Here is an 11,604-nt window from a genome sequence, read left to right on the forward strand (position 1 = left end):
TTCGAAACCACAAGTCAACAGGACATTGCCCGGGTGATGGTCACCATGTGGGCGATCTGGTGGGCCATACATGAGGATGAATTTCAGAGCCCACTTTCCACAATGTGCTTTATAAGGTGATTCTTAGAGGATCTGGACATTGCTGTTGTTCGTACCTCGCAAGGTAATCCTCCTCTGTCTATGGTGCCTAGGGTGAAGGTGTGGCTCCTATCGGGAGAAAACGCAGCCAAGCTGAACTTTGATGGTGGAGTCTCGTCCCTGGGGGAGAAAGGAGTAGCGGCTGCGGTGTGCCGCGACAGTACAGGCAAGTACCTAGGAGCTTCTGCTGTGGTTTTTGATGGCCTGATTGATCCAGCGAGTTTGGAGGCGCATGCATGCAGTGAAGCTCTTGCGCTTGCTCGGGATTTGAACCTTCATAATCTGGTGATAGCCTCGGACTACCTTGAGGTGATCTCGAACATCAACAACACTGCAACACCGGTTTATGCTCCGATCCTAAAGGAAATTCTTGTGAGTAGGAATAGTTTTCTTACTGTTTCTTTCCGTTTTGAGCATAGGGAAAATAATTTTGAGGCCCACTCGATAGCTAAAGGAGCTGCGTCTCTTTCGGTGGGTCGCCATGTGTGGCTAGGGAATCTCCCCGACATTGCTTGTATCCCGATGTCTTGAGCTTTGAATAAATCCCTAGTTACCCTAAAAAAATCCGCTGAAAAAAATGGTCACCAACCAAACACCCAGATCACCCAGATGAGGGAAAAGTCACGTTTAAACCTTCATTATCAAACGTATTGCTTGGGTCAGATCAAGGAGCAACGGGTGATCAAAACTTTCGGGCAAACTGTAAATTATGCATTCCTTAGCTCTTTCAACATATAATTATCCTAGGTCAAAGATGTTTTCTTGTTCATCATGCACATATATTGTTTTTGTTGGTTAACTTCAGTTTCTCGATATAGCTGCATGAACCACCACACCTTATGCCTTGATGGTCATGGCATCTCCAGCGCCGACCCTTAAAACGGACACGGTATCCGTCCGCTGACATGGATGTGGGAGCCGGCCATTGAACCATGCCCGCATAGATTTCAAACCAAATTTAAACAAAACAGACGAATTACATCAAACACGATGGAATTCACTAAAGTTCGGTCATAATTTAAATGATCGAACGTCGACCCAGCCCGGGGAACCTTGCCCTTGCCCATACTGATGGCGGCGGTGGCGGTCTTGTTGAGAGATCACTGCTTGCCGGTCTTGGTGAGCTCCCCATCGAGGCGGCGGCGCCGCCGCGCAGCTGTATCGGCGGTCGGAAGCAACTGGTAGAGCCGTAGAGGGGCCAAGTGACGGAGTCAATTCAGGCAGATCTCAGGTAGTGGGTCCTGAGCTAGTAGCCTAGATGTGATGGTAAGAGAGACAATGGATTTTACCCAGATTCGGGCCAGGGATTCATAGTTGGTCATGGTCTGACAATGCCTTCAGACTTGCAATAATTCTTAAATTGCTTAGAACAGAATTCCATACCATTATCAGTGCGAACTATTTTTACCTTCCTTTCAGTTTGCCTCTCAATCATAATCTTCCACTCCTTAAATGCTAAGAATGCTTCATATTTATGCTTCAAGAAACAAGGCCAGACTTTTCTCGAATAATCATTAATAATTGTTAGCATGTAACTAGCACCACCTAGTGACTTTCTGCGAGATGGTCCCCATAAATTAGAATGCACATAATCAAGAATACCTTCTGTCGGAGTAAATGGCCACGGGTAGCCTAACCGACTGCCCCTGGTTCTTCTGAAAAAATTATCAGGCCTTCGGGCCTCCAAGCACTCCGAGCATTGGGCCGCCTTCCCTGGCCGGCTACCTCTGAAGCCGACTCCCGGAAGGCGACCCAGCCTCACCAACTCCTCCCCAGGACAAGTACGGGGTGGCCGACTCCAAGAAGCCGGCCAAGAAGGACGCCGACTTCTAGGAGCCGGCCGAGACCATAACCACCAAAGCTGTTCCCACATAACGGCGACACGACGGGGTGTGGCCACAGTGCGGCCCACGACCCCCGAAGCCCGAGGCGGGCGTAGCTACAGGAGGCCGTACTGGACAGACGTCTCCCGTGCGGCTCGGCACTGTAGCCATGCTAGCCTCGACGTCACCCACGACCGACTCCCGTACGGCCCGCGGGCGGCGGGCCCCTTCAGCCAGAGAGAGGCGTGAAGGCGGCCCGGCCTTTCCCAGTCGGCCAAGAGCGTAGCCGGCCTCCAGAAGCCGGCTACTCCCTTCCTCACAGCAGGAGCCCCATTAAGGAGACAAGACGAGGTAAGGCTACAGTGATAGCCCCCGAGGCGGCCCACTGTAGCCACGCTTACCTCGACAAAGCCCTCGCCATCACAGGCGAGGCAACAGTAAGCAGCCGCCGACAAGACCCTAGGCAGTGGGGCCGGCCTGTCGACCAAGTAGCCGGCAGCCGGCGGGACCCACCAGCCGGCGGGACCCAGCAGCCGGCGGAGAAGCCGGCGAGCGTATTCACTGACTGCTGGGACCAGAGCCCAGTCGGATTACCATTGTACCCCCGGGGGGTAAGCCTATATAAACCCCCCGGAGCACCCATGCAAAGGGTTGGCCTCTGAGCATAGAGTTGCCTTCTAAGCATAGCACACACACCATAGATAGAGAGAAGCAAGAGCTAGCCTTGTTCTTCTTCTCCCTTGATCTCAACAGCTCCAGGAGCGATTGTAGCTACCTTTTATCGATCTAGTGATCATGCGGAGACCCCGCAGAGCAGGACTAGGGGTGTTATCTCCTCGGAGAGCCCCGAACCTGGGTAAGATCCGCCGGCGTGCATGTCTTCGCCTCATCCCGTTTCCAGGCACCGGCGACGTCTTATTGGCTCCCACAATGATAAGCCATCCCTTGGCATATGTCGCACCAACCACCCGACATTTGGCGCCCACCGTGGGGCCAGGTGCACCGTCGTCCGGAGACCTGTTCTGGACGGGAACCCTCTTCCTCCCCCGCGAGCGCAGCCAGCCTGCTGCGCCCGATGGCGTTTGCCTCGACGCGCTGCAAGGCGTCGACGACGCCTGCGCAGCGAGCCGCCTCGCCGATCTGCTCGGCGAGACTCGCATCTCCGACGAGCCTGCGTCCGACGCAGGCGCCGACTACCCCGAGAGCCACCTCGTCAGCCTCCTCGACCAACTTCACGTCTCCAGTGAGCCTGCTGCGGACATGGAGTCTGTCGGCTCCACCGACCCGATGCTCATCGACTCCGACACCGCGTCGCTTGACGCCTACCCCTCCGACGTGGTGGTCTTCGACGACCCCCTCCCTCGAACTGACAGCGGCAGCAGCGCTGTCACCGAAGTGCTGGTCATCAGCCACGTCTCCAACTCGGGCGAGAATGCCCGCGACGCTCAGCAAGCGGCGATGCACGACCTCTCCGTCCCCATCCCGGCCGACGCCGACGCCGAGACCCTGGAGGCACGCCGCCTTGCCCTCATCGCGGAGGGCCAGAAGATAGCCTCGATGAGATGCCTCACCGAGGCCCACCAGCGCGAAGTCGACCGTGCCGCCTTCGGCACGCCGCCGCCTAGCGGCCCGAGCCGAGCTGGCTTCGTCCAGAAGCGCGGCGCAGCCGTCGCCAGCATGCTGGGCGCAGATCGCCCCGTCTACGCCACCCCGCTCGAAAATCTGCGAGCCGCTCAGGCGGCTGCAGAAGAGCTCAATGGGCTGGGAGCCGATGAGCTCCCCTACATGACGAGACGGATCCAGCAGCTGATCGACGCGGCTGCAGAACGGCACGAAGCCGGCGCCCGTGCTGATAGTCATCCCCCGCGCCGGGAGCATGCCGCGACGTCCCGCTCGCCGACTGCGAGCGGCACGCGCCAGAAGAAAGACAAGGAGCCGGCTGCCAGCCGCAGCCGGACTCGCATCACCATCGAGCGCGACGCGGAGGGCCGCCCTCGAGCAGTAGAGCACCAAGGAAACCTGCCTCCTCCCCCGCCTCGAAGAGAAAGACGGCTCACTCCGCCACCCATCACACATCCGACTCTTGGCGACCGACTCGGCCGCCGAGAAGGAGTCGGCGAGAGTGACGCCCGCCACAGGATCGACCGCCTTGCTCGATCCTTGGCGTTAGAAGAAGAAGACGATGTCGGCCCGCCATGCTTTGGCCCCCGCATCCGCGACGAGCCCTTTCCCAAAGGGTTCTTGCTCCCCAGAGACACGCCCAAGTACAACGGCTCGGTGAAGCCGGAAGATTGGCTCATCGACTACTCCACGGCCGTCAGCATAGCCAACGGCAATCGGCGCGTCGCCGTGAAGTACGTCCCCCTGATGCTGCAAGGCACGGAGCGCACATGGCTCAACAGCCTCAAGCCCTACAGCATCAACAGTTGGCTGGACTTCACCGAAGTTTTCGTCCGCAACTTCACCAGCACCTACAAGCGGCCTCCCAAGCCTTGCCAGCTCTCCCTCTGCGTCCAAGGGCCCAACGAGTCGACCCGCGACTACCTCACGCGATGGGCCGAGCTCCGCAACTCCTGCGAGGGAGTGCACGAGGTCCAGGCCATCGAGTACTTCACCGCCGGGTGCCAAGAGGGCACCCTCCTCAAGCACCGACTCCTCTGCGACGAGCCGGCTACCCTCGATGAGTTGCTGGTCACCGCCGCCAAATACGCCACTGCCGACTCCTCAATGAAAACCAAGCTCCGAGTGGACGCCTCGGGGAAAGTAATTACTCCGGCCCCCAAGACGCCGGCTGGCGACCCTAATCGGCGCCCCTACCAGAACAACCACAAGCGCAAGGGCCCCATGCCGACTTCCTCCAGTCGGCAGGTGGCCACAATTGAAGACGAGCAGCCCGAAGAGCAGCCCGCTCCCAAGAAGAAGGGTGGCCGGCCGCCCTGGCAGCCGTCTTTCTCCTACGAACAAGCACTCGACGCCCCTTGCAAGTTCCACAGCGGCGCGAAGCCGTCCAACCACACAACCCGGAAATGCCACTGGCTCACCCGCATCAGCAAGGGCGAGGGAATGCTGCCGCCTCCGCCTCCCGGCCCGCCGCCTCCAGCCCCTCAGCAGCCGGCGGCTCGGCCGGCAGTCGGCGCCATCCAAGACGAATTCCCCGAAGAGCACGCCGCCTACGTCGTCTTCACGAGTCAAGCCGACGACAAGCGCAGCCGACGCCGACAGCACCAAGAAGTGAATGCAGTCGCCTCTAGCACCGCCGAGTTCATGCACTGGTCAGAAAAACCAATCAGCTGGAGCCAGGCCGACCACCCAGAGGTGATGCCTTCGCCTGGCTCCTATGCAATGGTCTTGGACGTCACCCTCGCGACGGAGAGGCGAGCTGCCAGATTTTCCCGCGTCCTGATAGACGGCGGAAGCAGTATCAACATACTGTACCGCGATACCATGGAGAAGCTGAACATCAAAGCGAAGCAGCTCATGCCGAGCCGCACCGTCTTCCATGGTATCGTACCCGGCCTGTCTTGCTCTCCAATCGGCAAGATCAAAATGGATGTTCTCTTCGGAGACAAAGATCATTTTCGCCGGGAAGCAATATGGTTCGAGGTAGTGGATTTGGAGAGCCCCTATCATGCACTACTTGGCCGACCTGCTTTGGCCAAGTTCATGGCTGTGCCCCACTACGCCTACCTGAAGATGAAGATGCCGAGCTCGAAGGGGATCATCACGGTAGCCGGCGACTACAAGAAGTCCATCGAGTGCGCCATGGCCAGTAGCCGGCTGGCCGAGTCCCTCGTGGTGGCAGAAGAGAAGAAGATGTTGGAACGGGTTGTGGCCATGGCCGGCAAGCAGCCGGCCTTGTCCCCCAACCCCAAGGATTGTGATGCGCAGGGCTCCTTCCAGCCTGCAAAAGAGACGAAGAAGATACCTCTGGACCCGGAGAACCCGGAGAGGTTCGCTGTGATTGGGGCGAACTTGGACAGTAAATAGGAAGGCGAGCTCGTCGACTTCCTCCGTGAGAATCGAGACATCTTTGCATGGTCCCCAAAGGACATGCCGGGTGTCCCGAAGGATTTCGCCGAGCACAAATTACATGTCCGAGATGATGCGAAGCCGGTCAAGCAGCCCCTCCGCCGACTGTCAGAAGAGAAGCGAAGAATTGTGGGAGAAGAGATAGCCCGGCTCCTTGCAGCCGGCTTTATCATGGAAGTGTTCTTTCCAGAGTGGCTTGCCAACCCAGTTCTGGTTCTGAAGAAGAATAACAAGTGGCGTATGTGTATAGACTACACGAGTTTGAACAAGGCCTGCCCAAAGGATCCGTTTGCTCTGCCACGGATTGACCAAGTGATAGACTCCACAGCCGGATGCGAGCTGTTAAGTTTTTTGGATGCATACTCAGGGTATCATCAGATCAAGTTGGACCCGGCTGACCGCCTGAAGACTGCCTTCATCACACCCTTTGGAGCTTTCTGCTACCTGACAATGACATTCGGCCTGAGAAATGCCGGTGCCACTTTTCAGCGTTGCATGCAGAAATGTCTCTTGAAACAACTCGGCAGAAATGCCCACGTCTACGTAGACGACATTGTGGTGAAGACAGAGAAGCGCGGTACCTTGCTGGAAGACCTGAAAGAAACATTTGCCAACTTGCGCCGATTCCAAATCAAGCTCAATCCCGAGAAGTGCGTGTTCGGAGTGCCAGCCGGCCAGCTGCTAGGCTTCCTGGTCTCCGAACGCGGCATTGAGTGCAACCCCGTCAAGATCAAGGCCATCGAGAGGATGGAGATTCCCACCAAGCTGCGAGATGTGCAGAAGTTCACTGGCTGCTTAGCCTCCCTGAATCGTTTTATCAGCCGACTAGGAGAAAAGGCTCTCCCCTTGTACCGACTCATGAAGAAGTCCACTCACTTTGAGTGGAATGATCAAGCCGACCAAGCCTTCCATGAGTTGAAGAAAATGTTGACCACTCCGCCTGTCCTGGCTGCGCCGACTGAGAAGGAGCCCATGCTCCTCTACATCGCCGCGACTAGCCGAGTCGTCAGCACTGTTGTTGTGGTCCAGCGCCCGGAGGAAGGCCGAGCCCAGCTAGTCCAGAGGCCGGTCTACTATCTCAGCGAAGTACTATCCAGCTCAAAGCAAAACTACCCGCACTACCAAAAGATGTGCTATGGGGTGTACTTCGCTGCCAAGAAACTGAAGCCCTACTTCCAAGAGCACCCCATCACGGTCGTGTGCACTGCCCCGCTCGCCGAGATCATAGGCAGCCGGGATGCATCCGGCCGGGTGGCCAAATGGGCCATTGCCTTGGCGCCCTACACGATCTTCTATCAACCCCGCACCGCCATCAAGTCGCAAGCATTGGCCGACTTCCTCGTCGACTGGGCCGAGACCCAGTACTTACCGCCGGCTCCCGACTCTACCCATTGGCGGATGCACTTTGACGGGTCCAAGATGCGCACCGGCTTGGGAGCCGGCATCGTCCTCACCTCTCCCAAAGGCGACAAGCTCAAGTACACGCTGCAGATCCACTTCGCCGCCTCCAACAACGTCGCCGAGTACGAGGCGCTCGTACATGGGCTCCAGCTAGCCAAAGAGCTTGGCATACGCCGGATCCTGTGCTACGGCGACTCAGACTTGGTGGTCCAGCAATCATCTGGCGACTGGGACGCCAAGGACGCGAACATGGCGAGCTATCGTTTCCTCGTCCAGCAGATAAGCGGATACTTCGAAGGGTGCGAGTTCCTTCACGTGCCAAGGGCCGACAACGACCAAGCAGATGCCCTAGCACGGATCGGCTCCACCCGACAAGCCATACCGACCGGCGTCTCCCTCCAGCGCCTCCTCAAGCCGTCCATCAAGCCGTCTCCAGAGTCGGATTCTATCTTCGTACCGCCTGCGCCAGAAACAGCCGGATCCGACTGGAGAAATCCCGCAGGCGGCACGGGGACTTCGACGACTGGCCCGGGGACTGCCGTAGTCGCACCCGGCCCGGGGACTTCAGAACCCGGCTCGGGGACTGCAGCAGTCGGCCCGGGGACTGCAACGACACAAGAAGCGGTGGCCGACTCCAATGCAACACCCAACCCACCCACCCGAGTCATGGTGGCCACATTAACAGAAGAAGAAGTCACAGCTCCCTCATGGGCCCAGCCCATCCTCAAGTTCCTAGTCAGCAGAGAGCTGCCGGCTGACGAGATCTCAGCAAGACTAGTGCAACGACGAGCCGCAGCATACACAATAATCAACAGAGAGCTTGTGAAGCGCAGCGTCACTGGAGTCTTCCAGCGTTGTGTCGAGCCAGAAAAAGGAGTGGCAATCCTCAAAGACATCCACCAAGGCGAATGCGGCCATCACGCAGCCTCAAGATCCCTCGTGGCCAAGGCTTTCCGCCACGGTTTCTTCTGGCCGACTGCCTTGGAGGATGCTAAAGAAATAGTCAAGAGTTGCAGAGGATGCCAAGTTTTTAGTTCCAAGCAACACCTGCCGGCTTCTGCCCTCAAGACCATTCCCCTCACTTGGCCTTTTGCCGTCTGGGGACTGGACATGGTGGGCCCTTTCAAGACAGCCCGCGGCGGCCTGACACATCTACTTGTTGCTGTGGACAAGTTCACAAAGTGGATTGAAGCAAAGCCGATTAAGAAGCTGAATGGGCCGACTGCCGTAACATTCATCACCGACATCACTACTCGGTACGGCGTGCCGCACAGCATCATCACCGACAACGGCACGAACTTCGCCAAAGGAGCACTGGCACGTTTCTGCGCGACGCAGGGCATCCGACTGGACTTAGCGTCCGTTGCCCACCCGCAGTCAAACGGCCAGGTCGAGCGAGCAAATGGACTCATCCTCTCCGGCATCAAGCCCCAACTGGTTGTACCACTGGAGCGATCGGTCGGCTGCTGGCTCGAAGAGCTGCCGGCTGTCCTCTGGAGTCTGCGCACTACACCCAACAAGTCAACCGGCTTCACTCCATTCTTCCTCGTGTACGGTGCCGAGGCTGTCATCCCAACAGACATCGAGTTCGACTCGCCTCGGATCACCATGTACACGGAGGAGGAAGCCAAAGAAGCAAGAGAAGACGGCGTCGACCTACTGGAAGAAGGCCGGCTGTTAGCCCTCAGCCGGTCCGCCATCTACCAGCAAGGGCTGCGCCGCTACTACAACCGCAAGGTCAAGCCAAGATCCTTCCAAGAGGGCGACCTTGTGCTCCGGCTGATCCAGCGAACAGCCGGCCAGCACAAGCTCTCGGCCCCTTGGGAAGGCCCCTTCGTCGTCAGCAAGGCACTCGGCAACGACTCCTACTACTTGATCGACGCGCAAAAACCAAGAGCACGCAAGAGAGACGACTCCGGCAAGGAGTCGGAGCGACCATGGAATGCAAACCTCCTAAGACGATTTTACAGCTGAAAAGCAGTATGTATCACGCTCCCCTTTTGTATTAAGTACAAACCAACAGGCCCCCCGAACAGTACTCGGGGACTGCCTTTTATTTATCTATGAATGACGAGTGTCATATCCATGAATGTATTATTACATTTTGAATTTTTGTCCGGCACCGGGTTCGACTAGTCGGCCCGGGGACTGGCCGCCTTGAGCTATATTGAAAGTTTTTCCTAAAGTCAGAAAAGTAGTGCGCCGGCTCCCGAGTCCCCTCTTGTTGCAAGTCGCAGCTCAAAGAACTGACTGTCCGACTAGCAAGAGGAAAGACAGAAAGGACGCCCACACGAAAAACGGCTAAGGAACAACGAACCTATATAGCAAAGAGACGGCCTCCAAACATGCCTGCCGGCTACCAGAGCAGCCGGCTGGCCGGCTTCCTAAAAAACTTAGCTTTAGTCCAGCAGAGCTAAAGTACTTCCCCCTCCCCAATCGGCCAGGCACTCCCCCGGCTACAGATTGCAGAGCAACTGTTTGACTGGGGAGGCGGCAACTAAGGGAGGACGGCAAAGGAAAAAGCAGAAGGACAAAAAGCAAAAGTACAAGGAAAGACCAAATGCATAAGTTATATATACATAAAGCCCCAACAGGCCGGCAACAGACATAAGTTCGAATACACCCAGTGGGTGGAATTGTGCAGAATTTAACCAAACATTGTTCTAAAGAGTAACAAGACAGGAAAAGCAAAAAATGGCGGACTAGGGCGCGACATGGAGGCCGAGCTGGTCGGTGAAGGCGGCCTCGCCGGCTGAAGGAGTGGCCGCCTAGCGGGTCTCGGCTTGACCACCACCTACGGCAGGCGACGCACTCGCGCGCGACGTGGTGCTGGAGGTGCGGTCACGCTGAGGCTGGCCGGCTCCTCCACCAGCCGGCTCGGCGTCCTCACCTTCCTCCTCCTCCTCTTCACCCTCGTCGCTGGAGTCGATCTCCTCCGCCGAGTCTTCGCCGTACGCCGGGTCCAGCCCGAACCACTCCTCCGGCTGGGCGACTCCATTGTCGTCCACCTCGGGGGCGAAGACGCTGGTGTCGGTGTAGTCGGCGATCGCCGAAGCCCGCCGAATGATGGTCGGCCGCGCCGGCTCTAGCTCCGTGTCGGCTTGCTGCCGCCAGGTAGCCAGCTGCTCCAGGTTCAGGCCGGGATACCAGGCCTTGACGAACTCCAGCGCCCGCCTGGCACCGGAGCGAGCCGCCGACGCCTTCCAAGCCTCGAAGCGGCCGACTGCCACCTCCAGCCAGTCGGCGGTCCGACTGGGGGTGCGAGGGACCACTTGGCTGGGCCAGAGGGCGGCCAAGACCTGCGCCCCGGCACGCTGAAGCCGGCGGAGCAGCCGGTGAGCCGGCTGGATGCGAGCCTGGATCGCCAGGAGCTGTTCCTCCAGCGAGCGGCCAGCGGTTGGCGAGATTTCAAAGCCAGCTTGCCTCCGCGCCTGGCGACGGGCCTCGATGGTCTGGTTGGCGGCAGTCGAATAACCAGGGAAATACTCTGCGCGAAGAAGAAGAAAGGAAGAGAAGAACACCAAAATCAGAAAGCAAGCCAAAGTGGCAGACGGCAAGAAAGGACGGAGAGGTAGGCGACTTACCGTCAACCAGATCTTCGATCTGGCCGTAGCCGGAGACCGGAGTCTGCCTGGCCTCAGCCCAGCCAGCCGCCTCCGTCTCGAACTCGGCCTGGAGAGCGGCTTCGCGATCCTGCGCAGCCTTCAGCGCCGCCTTGTGGCCTTCCTCCTGGTCGGCCAGTTTCTTGACCAGGCGATCGCGCTCCTGCACCAAGGCGGCGAGCTCGGCATCCTTGGCACGAAGAGCAGTCTGGGACTCCCCCAACTGTGCCCTCAGACTAGCGTTGGCCGCTGCAAAGTCGGAAGAAGAAGAAGAACAGTAAGAAATCGTCAAGGAAGATCCGACCCGACTGCTCAGCAGTCGGCCCGAATCTCGGGGACTACACCCAGTGGGTGCGCTGACGCGCCCCCACATGAGACAAAGAACCAATCACGTACCTCGGCTCTCAGTAAGGTCGGCGGCCTTCTGAGTCAGCTCCCGAGCCTGAGAGTTGAAGGCGGCCGCTCGAAGGTTGTGGTAGTCCTGCAAGATGGACAGAAGACCGAAGTGAGAACAAAAACAGCAAAGGCAAATCCTCCAAGAAGTTCCAAGCCGCCTGCTCAGCAGCCGACTCGGAACTCGGGGACTACACCCAGTGGGTGCGCTAACGCGC

The sequence above is a fragment of the Triticum aestivum genome, chromosome 2D (assembly GCF_018294505.1).
Source record: "Triticum aestivum cultivar Chinese Spring chromosome 2D, IWGSC CS RefSeq v2.1, whole genome shotgun sequence".
NCBI classification, from domain to species: domain Eukaryota; kingdom Viridiplantae; phylum Streptophyta; class Magnoliopsida; order Poales; family Poaceae; genus Triticum; species Triticum aestivum.